Genomic DNA, 13,696 nt, shown 5'->3' with positions numbered 1-13,696 from the left:
CCTAGGCCACCACATTTCCCTCAAAAATGTGCTCTCTAATGGATGCATACATTTCACCATACCCAAGTGCTGTGATTAATTTCGCCACTCTCAGATGATATATAGACAGGATTTTAATCTCTCCGTGGCTTCTTTACTAAAATTAAACTCTTATCTTCCCATCTGAAAGTCACGATCAGACAAGTTCAAATCCATCAAGGGATATTCTACTGGGGAAAACTCAAGAGCAAGAATTCTTGCACGAAGATCTCCGGGTAGGAGAAGGTCCACGGGGATCTCCAGCCGCGGAGGGCTCAAGCTACAGCCAGAAAGGTTACCAAGGCCTGAAATCAAGTGTTGGTCTGGGCCCACTACTTCTGTCATCGGTTTGTGCTGGTCAGTGGGGCTGTGGCCCTCAAATGATTCAGTGTTTGTGGCCTTGAAAATATCTTATGCAGCAAGCCAGGCAAGATGTTCCCTGTGGTCAGCTAATGCTAAGGAGCCTCCAAACCCTCAGAAACAGGACCTCTTGAGCCCTTCCATCCAAAGCCCCAGTCACAAAGGAAGCTGGGACATTCCTGGCAGTTTGGTTTATTACCCAGAAGGCATCTCAGATTCGTGGGGGTGGGGGTGTTCCGGGCTACCCAGGGGTCTGGAGCTGTCAAGCCTCCAGTTGTAAATGGAAACCATATCTGTATACCTGGATCTTGGGTTGTTGGCTCTTCTCTGGGAGGGCAGGGTTAAGATCAGCACCTGATAAGACACCTCTAACTGAATTTCCTGGCTCTGGCAGATTTATTCCTGATGAGTTATGTTCCCAACATTCCTATCCCTCAGGCCTTTAAGTCAGAGGGCAGGGGACACTTTCTCAGGTGGGAACCAAGGAGAGAGACCACACAGGGAGCAGCTCCCACTCCTCACAGTCCTGTTGGGTTTACGGTTCTTCGGAAGATGGCAGTGGTCAGCTTACTTCATTGGACAAGAGCACAAGGATGGAGAGGCACGGGAGGAGGTGTAAAGGTAACTTCCTGCACTGAGTGGGGCCCAACTGCAGGCCAGACAATCATCAACCACCATCGGATGGCTTCCAAAGCTTTCTTGTCCAATTCCATCTTCCATTTTTATTAACCGATCTAGCACGGGTCACTTCCCACGGTGGTACGAAGATGAGAAACAGCCTCCCCACATCTAAGGCGATCTTAATCATTTGCAAGGAGTCCATGAGTGGCACAATGTAGAAGCTTCCTGTCTCGCGGAAGAAGGGATCAAATGGTTTCTTTTTACACTGCCAAATCAAATACACTCTTCACCCTTTACACCAGCTGCACTTTAAATGCATTTTACTGACCTGAATGCAAATATGAACACTTGAAGGAAAAAAAGCTTCTAGGAGCAAACACTTATGTGGCACTAATTATGTGCCAGCTTTGTCAGAAGCACTTCCTATCAGTGGGTTCACTTAATCTTCCCAATACCCTCTGAGGTAGGTATGATTCCCGTTTTGCAGATGAGGAACAGACACAGGGGTCAATACACCACTAGAAGGTGGGGCCACCGGGAATTGAACCCAGGCAGTCTAGCTAAGAGGGTCCTAAGCCACCCAGTGGCTGGAGCGGCCCTGCAGACTGGCATTTAGGCTGCCGATCCCCTCAAAGGGCTTGGGCCCTGGAGTGAACGTGGGGCTGGGGCAGGCACATCCACCTGTTCTCCCTCTGTCAGCCTGCTCCCAGGTGCCACTCTCACAGTGTACTTTACCGGCGATTTAAGGGATTATTAGGAGAAATTCTGGCCATATGTAATTTCTACTGAATGCACGGACTCTCCGAGGCATGTCTGGAACAGCACACAAGTACAGATAACTGGCTTCCACATCAGAGAACACATCTCGGGCTAAAAGAAATACACACTCCCAATGAAGACCCCACATAGGTGCACTTGATCGAGAGGAGGCCCTTGCATCCTCTGGCAAAAAAATCAAGAAGTTAAGCTGGGCCTCCACGCTAAAACTCAGCAACACACACCCAAGAGACCGTGCCTGGGCTCTCATGTTAAGTCTTGGCAGTGTTTTCCTAAAGCATGAGAGCAGAGAAGCCTTTAAGGGACAAGCTTGCTCCCTCGTGCACGTGTCCTCTTAACACACACAGCACATCTTTCCCCCTTCAAAGGGGTAAGCCTTGCAGTTTGAAGCAGCTGATAACTCCTGAAGGGGTCATGGGGTGGGGCAGTCATATGTCATGGACCACTTTCCCGGCAAACTATAAACAATCGAGTCGATGGAGTTGTTGAGATTTTTGCGGAAATCCTGGCAGAAAACAACCTTGCACACCACAGAAATATTCGAGGCTTGATTGGAAATGAGGGGAATAAGGGAATAGGAGGAGATAAAGACCTGATGTCTCGATATATTTCATTCATGATGATTTCTGCCCTCAGAGACAGCTGAGTTAGAGGACAAAAGACATCGCATTGTACTTCCCCTCCAACTTTTCTTTCTGAAAATGTCTAACCCTACTAAGAAATGGGAAGGATAACACAATCACTACCCATATGCCCTTCACCTCGATTCACCAACTGTTGCCACTCCGCCACATTTATTTTCTCTTTTTTTGCTAAACCACCTGCAAGTTGCAGACACGGGGCTTCCTGTATCACAACTCGCCACGCACCTGACGTTCTCAAGAAAGCTAATGCTCACAGGATAATGTTAACTGGTATCAATCTACATCTTTACACTTACTTCTAAAAATAGGAAGTCAACAAAGCCTCAAATAAAATGATACAATTAGATTTGTACAATTTGGATTCAATTAATTTCTCAGAGGGCAAAATACTTCTAAAACATACAAGAGTCCACTCTCTAAGTGCAGCCCGTCGACTAAAATAACCTTCATGTGATGATTAAGTATTTGCGAGGTCTCAGCACCATGAACCTAAGCCAATTTTCTCATTAAACAACACAGTAGACCCAGCAAGGGAGATGAAGTTCAAAGTGAATGGAGCCCACTACACATCTGGGAAGTTGTTTTCAAAATGATATTTGCTTGAGGGCGCCTGGGTGGCTCAGTCGGTTTAGCGGCTGACTCTTGATATTGGCTTGGGTCATGATCTCAGGGTTGTGATTATCGAGCCATGTGTCGGGCTCTGCACCAGACCTGGCACCTGCTTAAGGCTTCCCCTCTCCCTCTCCCTCTCCCTCTCCCTCTGCCCCTTCCCAATGCACGTGTGTTCTCTCTTGCTCTCAAAAAAAAAAAAAAATTTTTTTTTTTCTTTTTCACTTGTGTTCTTGTTTTTTGCCAGTCAGTAAAACATATTTCTGCTTTAGGAAAAGACTAGAAATTGAGCCATTTTTCTTTAGTTGCTTTTTCTTTTTTATAAACAAACATTACCTTATAATATTTAGGAAATTCTGCTACATGAGAGCTCATTTGACCCCAACACATAACAGATACTCAAAAATGCCTAGTAACTGAAACAAGCTTGCCTACTTGGTTTTCCAACCACAGCAAGAAATGACAGCTAATAGTGTAATAAGGGATTTACAAAAAAAAAAAAAAAAAAAAAAAAAGCTAAGCAATAAAATCTTCAAGCAGAAGACTCAGTGACTGATTGTGAGCCTGACTTTCTTGCATGCCTCCCTGAATGAATCATTCACTCACTCAGAGCTCCGTATCCTAAGAACCCAGAGAACAATGTCCCAAACTATCCAGACTCCCCTCTTGGTACTGTCAGACTTGTCACCAGCTTGAGGTACTCCAAAAGGGTAACTCACTGGGTCACACACGAAGAAGTCCAGAACAACTATCTCACTCCTCCAAAATACTTGTGAATTCAGAACTGAGAAATGGGCAACCACGTTCTTTCAACTGAATCACATTTTTCCCTAGGTCTTCCCGGATCCCCTTGAATGCATACCCTGCATCACTACCACCTCCCAAAGCTCTTGGATATCTTGACACCTCACATTCCCAAAACCCAACCCTGCGGCAACCTCCACCAACCATAACTCAGCCAACGATCAGGAAATGAAAGAAAAGAGCTTAAACAGTCAAAAGTAATACCCTGGACCTCATTCCTGGCTCCAGCAGGAGGGCTCTCCAGACTCACACCACAATCTTTTCCTTTCATGTACATTTGAGAGACAGATCTCTGGGGATACAGATAACGCTCTCCGGCTCTGGTTCTACATTATCAGTGGTTAGAAGTCCAGCCCCATAAGCAGACGATTCTCTGAGTTACAACATAGCAGAATAAGAAAGGTAGGTGTTTTAGAACCAGGGTCCTTGCGCAAGTGCCTTAATTTCTCTGAGCTCTGACTTCTTTATTCTTAAAAGGCAGTCTAAAACATTTCCTTCAGGAGATTACACACTAAGAAGCCATGGGGCACAGGGGTCAAGAATGTGGCTCTGGAGCCAGACTGTGCAGGAGCGAATCCCAGGCCTGTACCTCTTGCTCCAGGATCTCAGATAAGTCACTTCACTGCTCTGTGCCTCAGCCTCTTCGCCAGCAGGATGGAGGTAATAATAGTAGCACTTACCTCATAGCTGGTGAGAACCCATACTATGGGGACTAGGTGAATGGCAACATGTGATGGGCTTAGAACACCTGATACAGAGCAAGCACTCGATGCTCATTATCAGTCATCATTATTATACGTACAGTTCCCAGGCCTCATCACCTGACACACAGCAGGTGCTCCGAAGAGCCTACTGTTTCCAAGAAAGCTGTCTGGTTTTATTTCTCAAACTACAGCTTGTGTGAAGAAGAAATGACATCTAACAGCTGTAGGAGGTCTTAAATATGTACAAAAAGAAGAGTGCCTGGGTGGCTCAGTAGGTTGAACATCCAACTCTTGGCTTTGGCTCAGGTCATGATCTCAGGGTCCTGGGATTGAGCGCTATGTCAGGCTCCGTGCTCAGCTGGGGGTCTGCTTGAGCTTCTCTCTCCCTGTCCATGTCCCTCTGCTTCTCCTCCCACTCATGCACACACTCTAAAATAAATAAAAATCTTTTTAAAAACTGTACAAAAAGGGGCCCCTGGGTGGCTCAGTGGTTGAGCATCTGCCTTTGGCTCAAGGCATGATCCTGGGGTCCTGGGATCAAGTCCTACATCAGGCTCCTGGCGGTAAGCCTGCTTCTCCCTCTGCCTCTATGTCTCTCTGCTTCTCTCCGTGTCTCTCATGAATAGATCTTTTTAAAAATGTACAAAAAGAGGGCAGCCCAGGTGACTCAGTGGTTTAGCGCCGGCTTCAGCCCAGGGCGTGATCCTGGAGACCCGGGATCGAGTCCCACATCGGGCTCCCTGCATGGAGCCTGCTTCTCCCTCTGCCTGTGTCTCTGCCTGCCTCTCTCTCTCTCCATGTCTCTCATGAGTAAATAAATAAAAATCTTTAAAAAAAATATACAAAAAGAGAAAGTAGACATAATTCAAGATTAAGTGTGGGGCCATTTAGTACTGGGGTCAACACCTGGTCACTTCCTGGGGCCCCTGGGTGAATCACTCCCTCAGTGCAACCATGGTGTTGTCAGAAAACTCATATGAAGACTTTGAGTCATCAAGAACACATTCATGCCTGCTCAGCTCACTCTGTTTCTGTTTCAGAAAACAGGAAACTGTGTGAAACAGTTCTTAAATACTCAGGTCTAAACAGTTGAGAAGTTTTATTACAGCAACAAAGTTCAGGCACTTTCAGGACATGAAGGTGCAGCTAACAGGCTGACCCACCTCCCTACGGTCTGATGGGCTGGGGTTTCAGCCGAGGCAAATTACGGTGAGACCAAGGAAGCTTAAACATTGCTGAGCCCTTACACATGCAGGTCCCTCCCAGAACCCTTGGGGGGGGGGGGGGGTGGCTAGCAATGTGTTCAGTTGGACATGTGTTTTTATAAAAGGTGGCCAACGTAAGATTAACCACACCAGATAAGACTGCTCTCTCTTCCCACGCCAACTGACCATCCATCCAGTGTCCATGGGCATTAGGTGAGCACTTCCAGGAGCTGCATGAAGGGAAGTCGAGGTGGGGATATAGTCTGCTAGGCTTAGTGGTTAGCAGTCGTTCCCACCTACAGTCAATATATCGCTAACCAAGGACAGCCAGACGCACTCTACTGTCAAATGCGTCCTGACGCAGGGTGCAGGTTGGATCAGGGTATGGATGGGCACGGCCGTCCTCAGCACCAGACAGGGAGAGGAGCGAAGAAGAAATGAAGCTCAGAAAGCATAGGGCCAGAAGCCAGTCTGTAGGAAATTCTTCTACATCTCATGGCTTGTAAATAAATACGATCACTGTTTCCCTAAATTTCACAACAATCCTATGAATACTTGACACCACCCACGATGAGGTAAAAAGCCAAAACAAAGTTTTCTAAACTATCAGTGATACAAGAAAAACAAACCTTTGATAAACTATTCTAAAGGGAAGACTGGATTATTCCTTTAGAAAGTAGTTTAAGGGCAGCCCCGGTGGCTCAGCGGTTTAGCTCAGCCTTCAGGCCAGGGTGTGATCCTGGAGACCTGGGATGGAGTCCCACATCGGGCTCCCTGCATGAAGCCTGCTTCTCCGCCAATCTCTCTCGCTCTCTCTCATGAATGAATAAATAAAAATCTTTTTTTTTTTTTTTTTAAAAGTAGTTTAAGAGCATTGTCATCTGAAGAGGTGATCAAAGCCAAAGAATGTGTGTGTGGGGGGGGGAAGTACCGTCGAGGTGTATTAGGCAGTTAATCAAATGATTGCTATGGGTTTTGTGACATGTGTCAGCTTTCATAAGTGTGTTGTAGTATCCTTGTCTCATTCTAAATAAATACTTGCTTGTATGCCCATGCTGCATTTGTAATTTTGGATTCTTTTTTTTCCTCTGGATTCTTTTTCTTGACTATGTACACTTGAGGCCTCAGAAGACCTGGACTGCCCCTGATGGTGGCATGGTGTGAGCTTCAGGTCACTTACGCCTGACCCCGAGACTCATTACTCATGTGGTTTGGGAGGCACCTTCCCCCACCCACCAGGCCTCCACTCTCGTTTCTAAAAGAGGGATAAGCACTGTGTGTGTGTCGCATGCTTGTCAGTGAAATGAGAGAAGGCCTAGAAGGCGCTGAGCACCAGGAAGGACTCCAGGACCTCTAGATACTGCTCACCTAAATGTGGACGATTTTCAAGTCTTCTTCAGGTCCATCAGCCACCTTGTTACTTACAACTTTATTTGGATATCTCACAGATACCCCGATCTCAGCATGTCCCAAACCTGGTCCTCTCCCCATAGGCTCCTCTCACCCTATCGAAAGCCTCCATGTCTACCCTACCACGAACCCTAGATGCCTGAGTCCTGACTGTCAATGTTGCCAGTATCTAATCGATTTCTAAACCTGTCACTGTGGTGTCCTGTGAACCACCTACTTGCCTCAATCTTCCAAGGCTACTGTGGTCCGAGCTTGCTCTCTCCCTCCTGGAGCACCCCAGAGCCTCTACACAGGTATCCAGCTCCCTGCCCTGGCCCCAAGGATCCATCCACTCTCCAGCTAGAGCGATCCTTCCTTTCCAAGCCCAGTTCCCACCATGACAACCCCCGCCTCGGGACAAACACCACAATCCTTAGTCGTGTTTACCTCCCCAGCCACTCCAGTCTTCTGGTCTATGCTGATTTCTGCCTTTGGGCCCTCGCACAGGCTGTTCCCTTTCCCTGTACTGTCCCTCCCCTCAAGCACCCACACTCAAGGCCTCCCCCTCAACCAACCCAAGGCTTCCCCCTCTACCAACCCCCTCCCCCTCCTGGCTTCAGGAGACTTCCTCGACCCAGAGCAGTCAGGTGTCCATGGTTCAGGGGCCACACGGTTCTCCTCCAGGGGTGGCTGCATTGCTGTTTAATGCACAGCCCCCTGCTGACCCTCACTGTCGCCTGCCCTTCCCTAGCCTCCGTCCCCAGCACAGTGCCTACATATGAAACACTCAAGACCAGCTTCTAGAACACACAGATGTGATCTTCCCCGAAGGGGGAGCAGTTCCTCTGTGGTGGTCCCTCTCCTCAGCCCGGGTCCCTAGGGAGGATACCGGTCAGGGCTCAGGGTCAGGACTCAGGGAAAAAATTACATGGAGAGGGCATTTCTCTATTCCTGGGGCTCCCCACACACACAGCCCCCTCTTCCCCTGACCTCTGTTCCTGACCGTGAGAAGGAAGTGCTTGCCTCCCAGCTTGCTCTGGGACCTGGGCCTCAGTGGATCCTGGCAGGGCCCTTGCTCACCGGGAGGGCTGCCTCACCCTCTGAGAACTGGAAGCTGCGAGGTGAAGCTGGACAGGACCACACCATTTGCAAGCTACAGACCCAGAAAGGCATGCTGCCGCGCTTCTAAATTTATCTGCCGCCGAGAGGTCTAAAAATACCCAAGGTGATGCTTAATCGTCCAAGCACCAGAGCGGCCTGGACAAGGCCTCGGCCGTCCCCTGGTTACCCTTAGCTCCACACCAACCCAAATAAATTTGCTGTAAAAGACAACCTTATGCCCAGGGAGCTTCAAACCAATCCCTCAACCACTCCCTGAAACCAGATTAAGGCAGCACCTCCCCTACATAGAAATTCTGCAGTTGCCACTGATATTTTAATTGAGAGGGTAGCTGAGGTTGCTCTCCAGGGCTGAGAATAAAATGTAAAAAAAAAAAAAAAAGAAAAAAAAGAAAAAAAATTAAAAATAAGGTATACATTTTCAACGTGAGGCAATTATTTAAACACAGTCCTAGTTACTAGCATCCTGCCTTGGGGTAATTATACCATTTCTCTCGAGTGGAAGTTTCTAGTAAAAAAGGTAGCAATTGACTATTACTGTCTGCTGGGACAGGACTTCTTAAGTAATCTCTACACCCAACATGGGGCTCGAACTCAACAACCCTGAGATCAAGAGCTGCGTGCTCTACCGGCTAAGCCAGCCGGACATCCTTGGGGCAGGACTTCTAATTGTCAGTTCATTCAGAGAAAGTGACTCAAAATAATCCTCTGGAACATCAGGTGTCTCTGCCTGGAAAGTCATCTTCAAACTACTGAGCACATCCCAAAATACCCAGGGAGTTCCTGGTTTGGTTTGACACTAGAATCCCAGGAAAACCCACATTCTCCACTCACCTTCAGAGGGTCTCTGACGGGTAAGAAACACTGGGCTTGAGGGTCAGAAGCTTCTGACTCAAGTCTGCAGAATCAGGCAGGCTTTCTCGACTGTGAACTGGGTGGTAGCTGCCTGTAGAGGTTGCCTCTAGGATAACAAGAGACGAACCATACATGTTGGTAGGGCCGGACAGACATTTGCTGCATTGGAACCTGGTCTCCAGGGATCCCTGGGTGGCTCAGCAGCTGAGCACCTGCCTTTGGCCCAGGGTGTGATCCTGGAGTCCTGGGATCGAGTCCCACATTGGCTTCCTGCAGGGAGCCTGCTTCTCCCTCTGCCTGTGTCTTGGCCTCTTTCTCTGTCTCCCATGAATAAATAAATAAATAAAACCTTAAAAAAAAAAAAAGTTCCCTGAATCAAACTGGTTTGCAATCCTCAGATTTCCTATTTTTTCTTTCCTCTCTTAGTTGATCTCAGGAGATTGAGCCTCCCCGAGGCTACTCCTTTACCTCAGACTGCTTACCAGCAGCAACTAATGTTTATTGAGCATTTATTATAAGCCATAAACTACGTAAATGTCTTTCATGCACTATCACACTCAAATCCTCTCAACAACCCTGTACGATAGCTTTCATTATTCTCACTTTATGGGAGGAAACAAGCTCAGAAAAGGTAAGTAACTTGCATTAGGTTACAGAGCTAGCAAGTGCAACAGCTGGGCCTCAACCAAGCCCAAGTGATTCTAAAAACCCATGTTCTTAAAAAACAAAACAAAACCAAAAACTTTTTTAGCAAGTGAGATACACATACTAAAATCAGATATGTATTCTCGATTTGGAAATGGCCTAAGAACTTAAAGGGTTAACAATAGCTCATTGTCAGGGAGGCAATTTATACATGAGCCCATGTGCATTTTTTTGCTCAAGGGTTCTGGAGCCTTCTATGAAATGAGATCAGCAGCTGGAGAGTGGCTGGCAGTGGGAAGAGGAGGGAGAGGATGACCAGACACCCCAAACAGGCACTCCTGAGGGCTGGCTCACAGACAGATCTTACTATTGGCTGGCTCCTGAGCACCCCAGCTGTCTCCTGGGTAGGATGTGGTCTGACCACATTCTTTCAAGTGTCTGGTAGCTCCTTGCAGGCCACCTGGCTCAGAAGGCGAGCCAGCACCTGAGCAGCAGCCCGCATCACTGCCAGACTCAGCAGAGAAGCCCTACTTCCTGCCCCAGGGGAGCCAGCCACGTCCCTGGTTAAGTCAAGGCCCTTCCCTCCCTCATAAACAACCAAGGGCCACCTAACAGGTGGACATCTGGAGAAGTCATCTCAAACACCCAGAGAGCTAGCCGGCGTTGGTACCACACACGCATGTGCATACATGCATGTGATGCTATCGGCTACGGGAGAGATGCCACTGTGAGGACTCACCTGCCTCAGTTTCTTCATCTGTGACATAGGCTCAATAGTAGGACTTTGTGACTCTCTGGCAAAGTGAGTTAATATGCATAAAGCACTCAGAACAGTGCCTGGTGCTTCAATTCATCAAGTGCGGCTACTTACCTTTATTATATCACCGTTACTACCACGGCGACGATGGGCAAGACTTCACAGGCTCTCTACACAGAACCTCAACATCGCTGCCCCACCCCGTCCTTGGAGAGGCACTTCCAAGCACAGTGGGCAGAAGGTAAGGCCAAGTGTCTCCCAGCTGGGGGAAGGTCACGGGGGTGTGACCCGGCTGACACACGGTGCTGGGGTGAGGGGCACTGCCAGTGGTGGCTGAATGACTACACATCTAGAAACAGGCCCCAGATTTTACAACAGTGGCAAGAAGAGATGGATGCGGGTGACAGGGATGGCAGAAAACATTCCCCAGGGACGCTCCCATGAGGGTGGCTTCGATTCTTTGATCTCCAGCACCCCCGAACCCAGCAAGGCCAAAGCCAAAGGACGGCTGGTCCAGGTGTCCTGGGGGTCCCAGACGTGGAGGCTGCTGCTCTTCCTGGATAAGCTGAGACAGAATGGAGACTTCCATAAGCTGCTCAGGGAGGGAGGAGTGGGTCTGAGCTTATCCCTCCACCTTGACCAAGGCAGGGCCCAGTATGGCTTCCCCAGTGAAGTGTCTAGACCGCAAGTCTCCTCCAGCACATAGTATGCCCTCTTAGTCAGCTGGGGCTGCTAAAACAGAAGATCATGGACCGAGCGGCTTAAACAACAGAAACTTCTTTCCTCTCAGTTCTGCAGGCTGGAAAGTCCAAGATGAACATTTGGTTTCTGGTGAGGGCCTGCGGAGAACCAGGTGCTGTCTCACTGTGTTCTCACGTGGTGATCTCTCTTCTCCACCGCCCCCATCCTCCCTCTTACAATGCCACCAGTCCTATCAGATTAGGCCCCCACCTCTATGACCTCATGTATCCTTAATTACCTCCTGAAGAACTTGTCTCCAGGTACAGCCACACGGGGAGGTTAGGGCTTCAACGTGTGAATTCAGGGGGACACAATTCAGGACGTGGCGTATGTGTTCAACAGTACGTGTGACACAAAGAAATGACTAGAAAGGCCAGCCAGACGTGTGTGTTTTCAAGCGCCTACTAGGCGCCACACACTGTGCTACGTGCTACAGGGTATATAACCTTTCCTTCTCTCCCAGCAGCCATAGGCGACAGGCTCTCACTTGAAAGGACGACTCTGAGCCCCAGGTCTCGTGGCTGGTGAGTGGAAGAGCCCAGCCTTCATCCCAGAGTCCACCCCGGGTGCCCGACAGAATCCTCTTGGCAGGACTGGTCGCATGACTTGTGGAGATCAGGGCAAAACAAAAATATGGAGCCCCTCGTTCAAACATGAAGGATTTTCAAGATAGTGACAAGAAGTCAGTAAGTGAAGTGCGGGGGCCTTTCTGAGTGGGGACCCTATGGGACCCCACGGGACACACACCCATGAGGCTGGCTCTGCTGCACGGGGTTGGCTCTGAGAAGCTGAGGGAGACACGCAGTTTATGAGTATAATCAGCCCTGCATTGGTCCTGACCATTTTCACTTTGCCACGTTCCAGTTCATCTCTCCAAATGACTTCTCCAGAAAGGCCATCAAGTATTATCTTACCCTCCTTCAAAAAAAAAAAAAAAAAAAAAAGCAAAGACTGGAAAAATCTCTGCCAGAAGAGTTCAGAATTCCACATTAAAAGGAGGCCTGTGCTTCAGTGAGCCTGTCTTCTGGACAGTCTACGTCTGCAGGAGGCCACGTGAGCAGCAGACACTCTGTGGAAACAAGCTTGCCGGCATTTGGAAACCTAAGTGGGACCAGATCCTTGGTTGAGGAGCCCCAATTACCACAGAGCGAGCTGTCCTGATTAAAACCAGTGGCTTGAGGTTCCTGGATTCCACTGAATAAACACACCCAGTTCAGGCTGACTGGTTTCTGCTGATGGAGAGCAGTGAGTCTCTCCGAAATTACCTGTGTCCGGGGCCTTCCTGACCCCAGGCTCGCAGGGGTCTGGGATCGGGCTCGCTCTCAGGCCCAGAAACCCATCTCTGGGAAACTCTGAAACAATGGAAAGCTGTTTGGGGGCCGCCAAAAAGCTTTGGGGAATACAGCTCCAAATATTCATGAGGAGGAATGGAAACAATTAGACTGATTCCAGGGATGAGTTCTGGGTTCTCATTCTCCTCTCCCTCCATGCCCCCCCCCGCTCCCCTGCAACCAGCTCCCTGCTCCTCTGTTTCTCCTACCCTTACCCAAAGCCCAGCTCGCCCACAAAGCCTCAGCAGATGCAGCAGGGAGGAAGGGGAGACTTCTGGCCGGCCACAGCCCTGAGGCTTTTTTTTTTTTCCCCACCAGGAGTCGGGTTCTCAAGCACACAGGTCTCCAATCCACTTTCCCTTTTCAGAGCAGCAGTCAGAAGCAACCACTCTTCGTGTGTTAGACCATTTTCTGTGGCTGGATGTCGGTGCTTCCGACACATGCACAGAATCCCCAAACACCTGTGCTAGTCAGTCCCTCTCCAAAGAGGGGTCCTGAGGAGGGAGGCATAGGATAATCTGTCCTGCGGATTACACGCAGCTTACACAGCAACTTTTAACCAACCAGTGTCAAACTGCAAATTCAATGTTTACAGTTAAAGTTGTAAGGTAAGAAAAAAAATGTTTTGCAGGGTCCTAACACCTGAAATGCCCAGAACCGACTTCGTGACCAAGAGGGCAGGTTTGTTAGAACATCACTGTGCTTTACCCACCTAGCAGGATGGAAAACTATGGTTCCAGCCTTCGAGGGGTGCTCTGTGGGGCGTGTGGTGTAGAGAGCTCTCTGCTGAGGGCATCCAACATGAGCCTGCGTTCTGTGGTCAGTCCCAGCCCTGGCCACCCAGTAGCCCTTGTCACGTGGGTATCAGAAAACGATTCCCTTTTAATCCTTTCTCGATCATCAGTAATTGGGACCCGCTGGAGAGGTTCTTACCTCTCCTACTCCTCAGGAGGGAGGTACTCACTTTCTAGAAATGATTTCATTTTAAACTCAGCTCCAGCCCAGCCAATGGTCTAGACCTCCTGATCCTTTGGGAGGCAAAGATACTCTTTGGATCATCTCCTACATTCTGCTCGTTTGCTTTCCTAAAACCAACAGGCTTAAGTCAGTGACCAAG

General features: G+C 48.8%; 1 protein-coding gene and 1 long non-coding RNA gene across 4 annotated transcripts in view; one reads left to right on the top strand and one right to left on the bottom strand.

Moving 5' to 3' along the window:
* Positions 1 to 13,696, bottom strand: part of ABTB2 (ankyrin repeat and BTB domain containing 2) — a 167,334-nt gene that overhangs the window by 120,182 nt on the left and 33,456 nt on the right. The window contains exons 1-2 of one of the 3 annotated variants that reach the window (XM_025452442.3): positions 10,622 to 10,748; positions 9,085 to 9,211 (exon numbers count right to left, since the gene is read on the bottom strand). The exons of the other annotated variants lie outside the window; for them this stretch is intronic. The gene's annotated coding sequence lies outside the window, so the exon portion shown is untranslated. Of the gene's footprint in view, positions 1 to 9,084; positions 9,212 to 10,621; positions 10,749 to 13,696 lie in introns of those variants that run through there. 3 annotated transcript variants of the gene reach the window in all.
* On the top strand, positions 10,612 to 12,197 carry LOC112663453 (uncharacterized). Its single transcript, XR_003139229.3, has 2 exons — positions 10,612 to 10,748; positions 11,712 to 12,197. It is a non-coding gene; the product is annotated as an uncharacterized LOC112663453 (long non-coding RNA).

This window comes from Canis lupus, chromosome 18 (assembly GCF_003254725.2).
Source record: "Canis lupus dingo isolate Sandy chromosome 18, ASM325472v2, whole genome shotgun sequence".
Taxonomy (NCBI): domain Eukaryota; kingdom Metazoa; phylum Chordata; class Mammalia; order Carnivora; family Canidae; genus Canis; species Canis lupus.
Note: the sequence above shows the minus strand (reverse complement) of the source record. Positions and strands in the feature narration are given on the sequence as shown.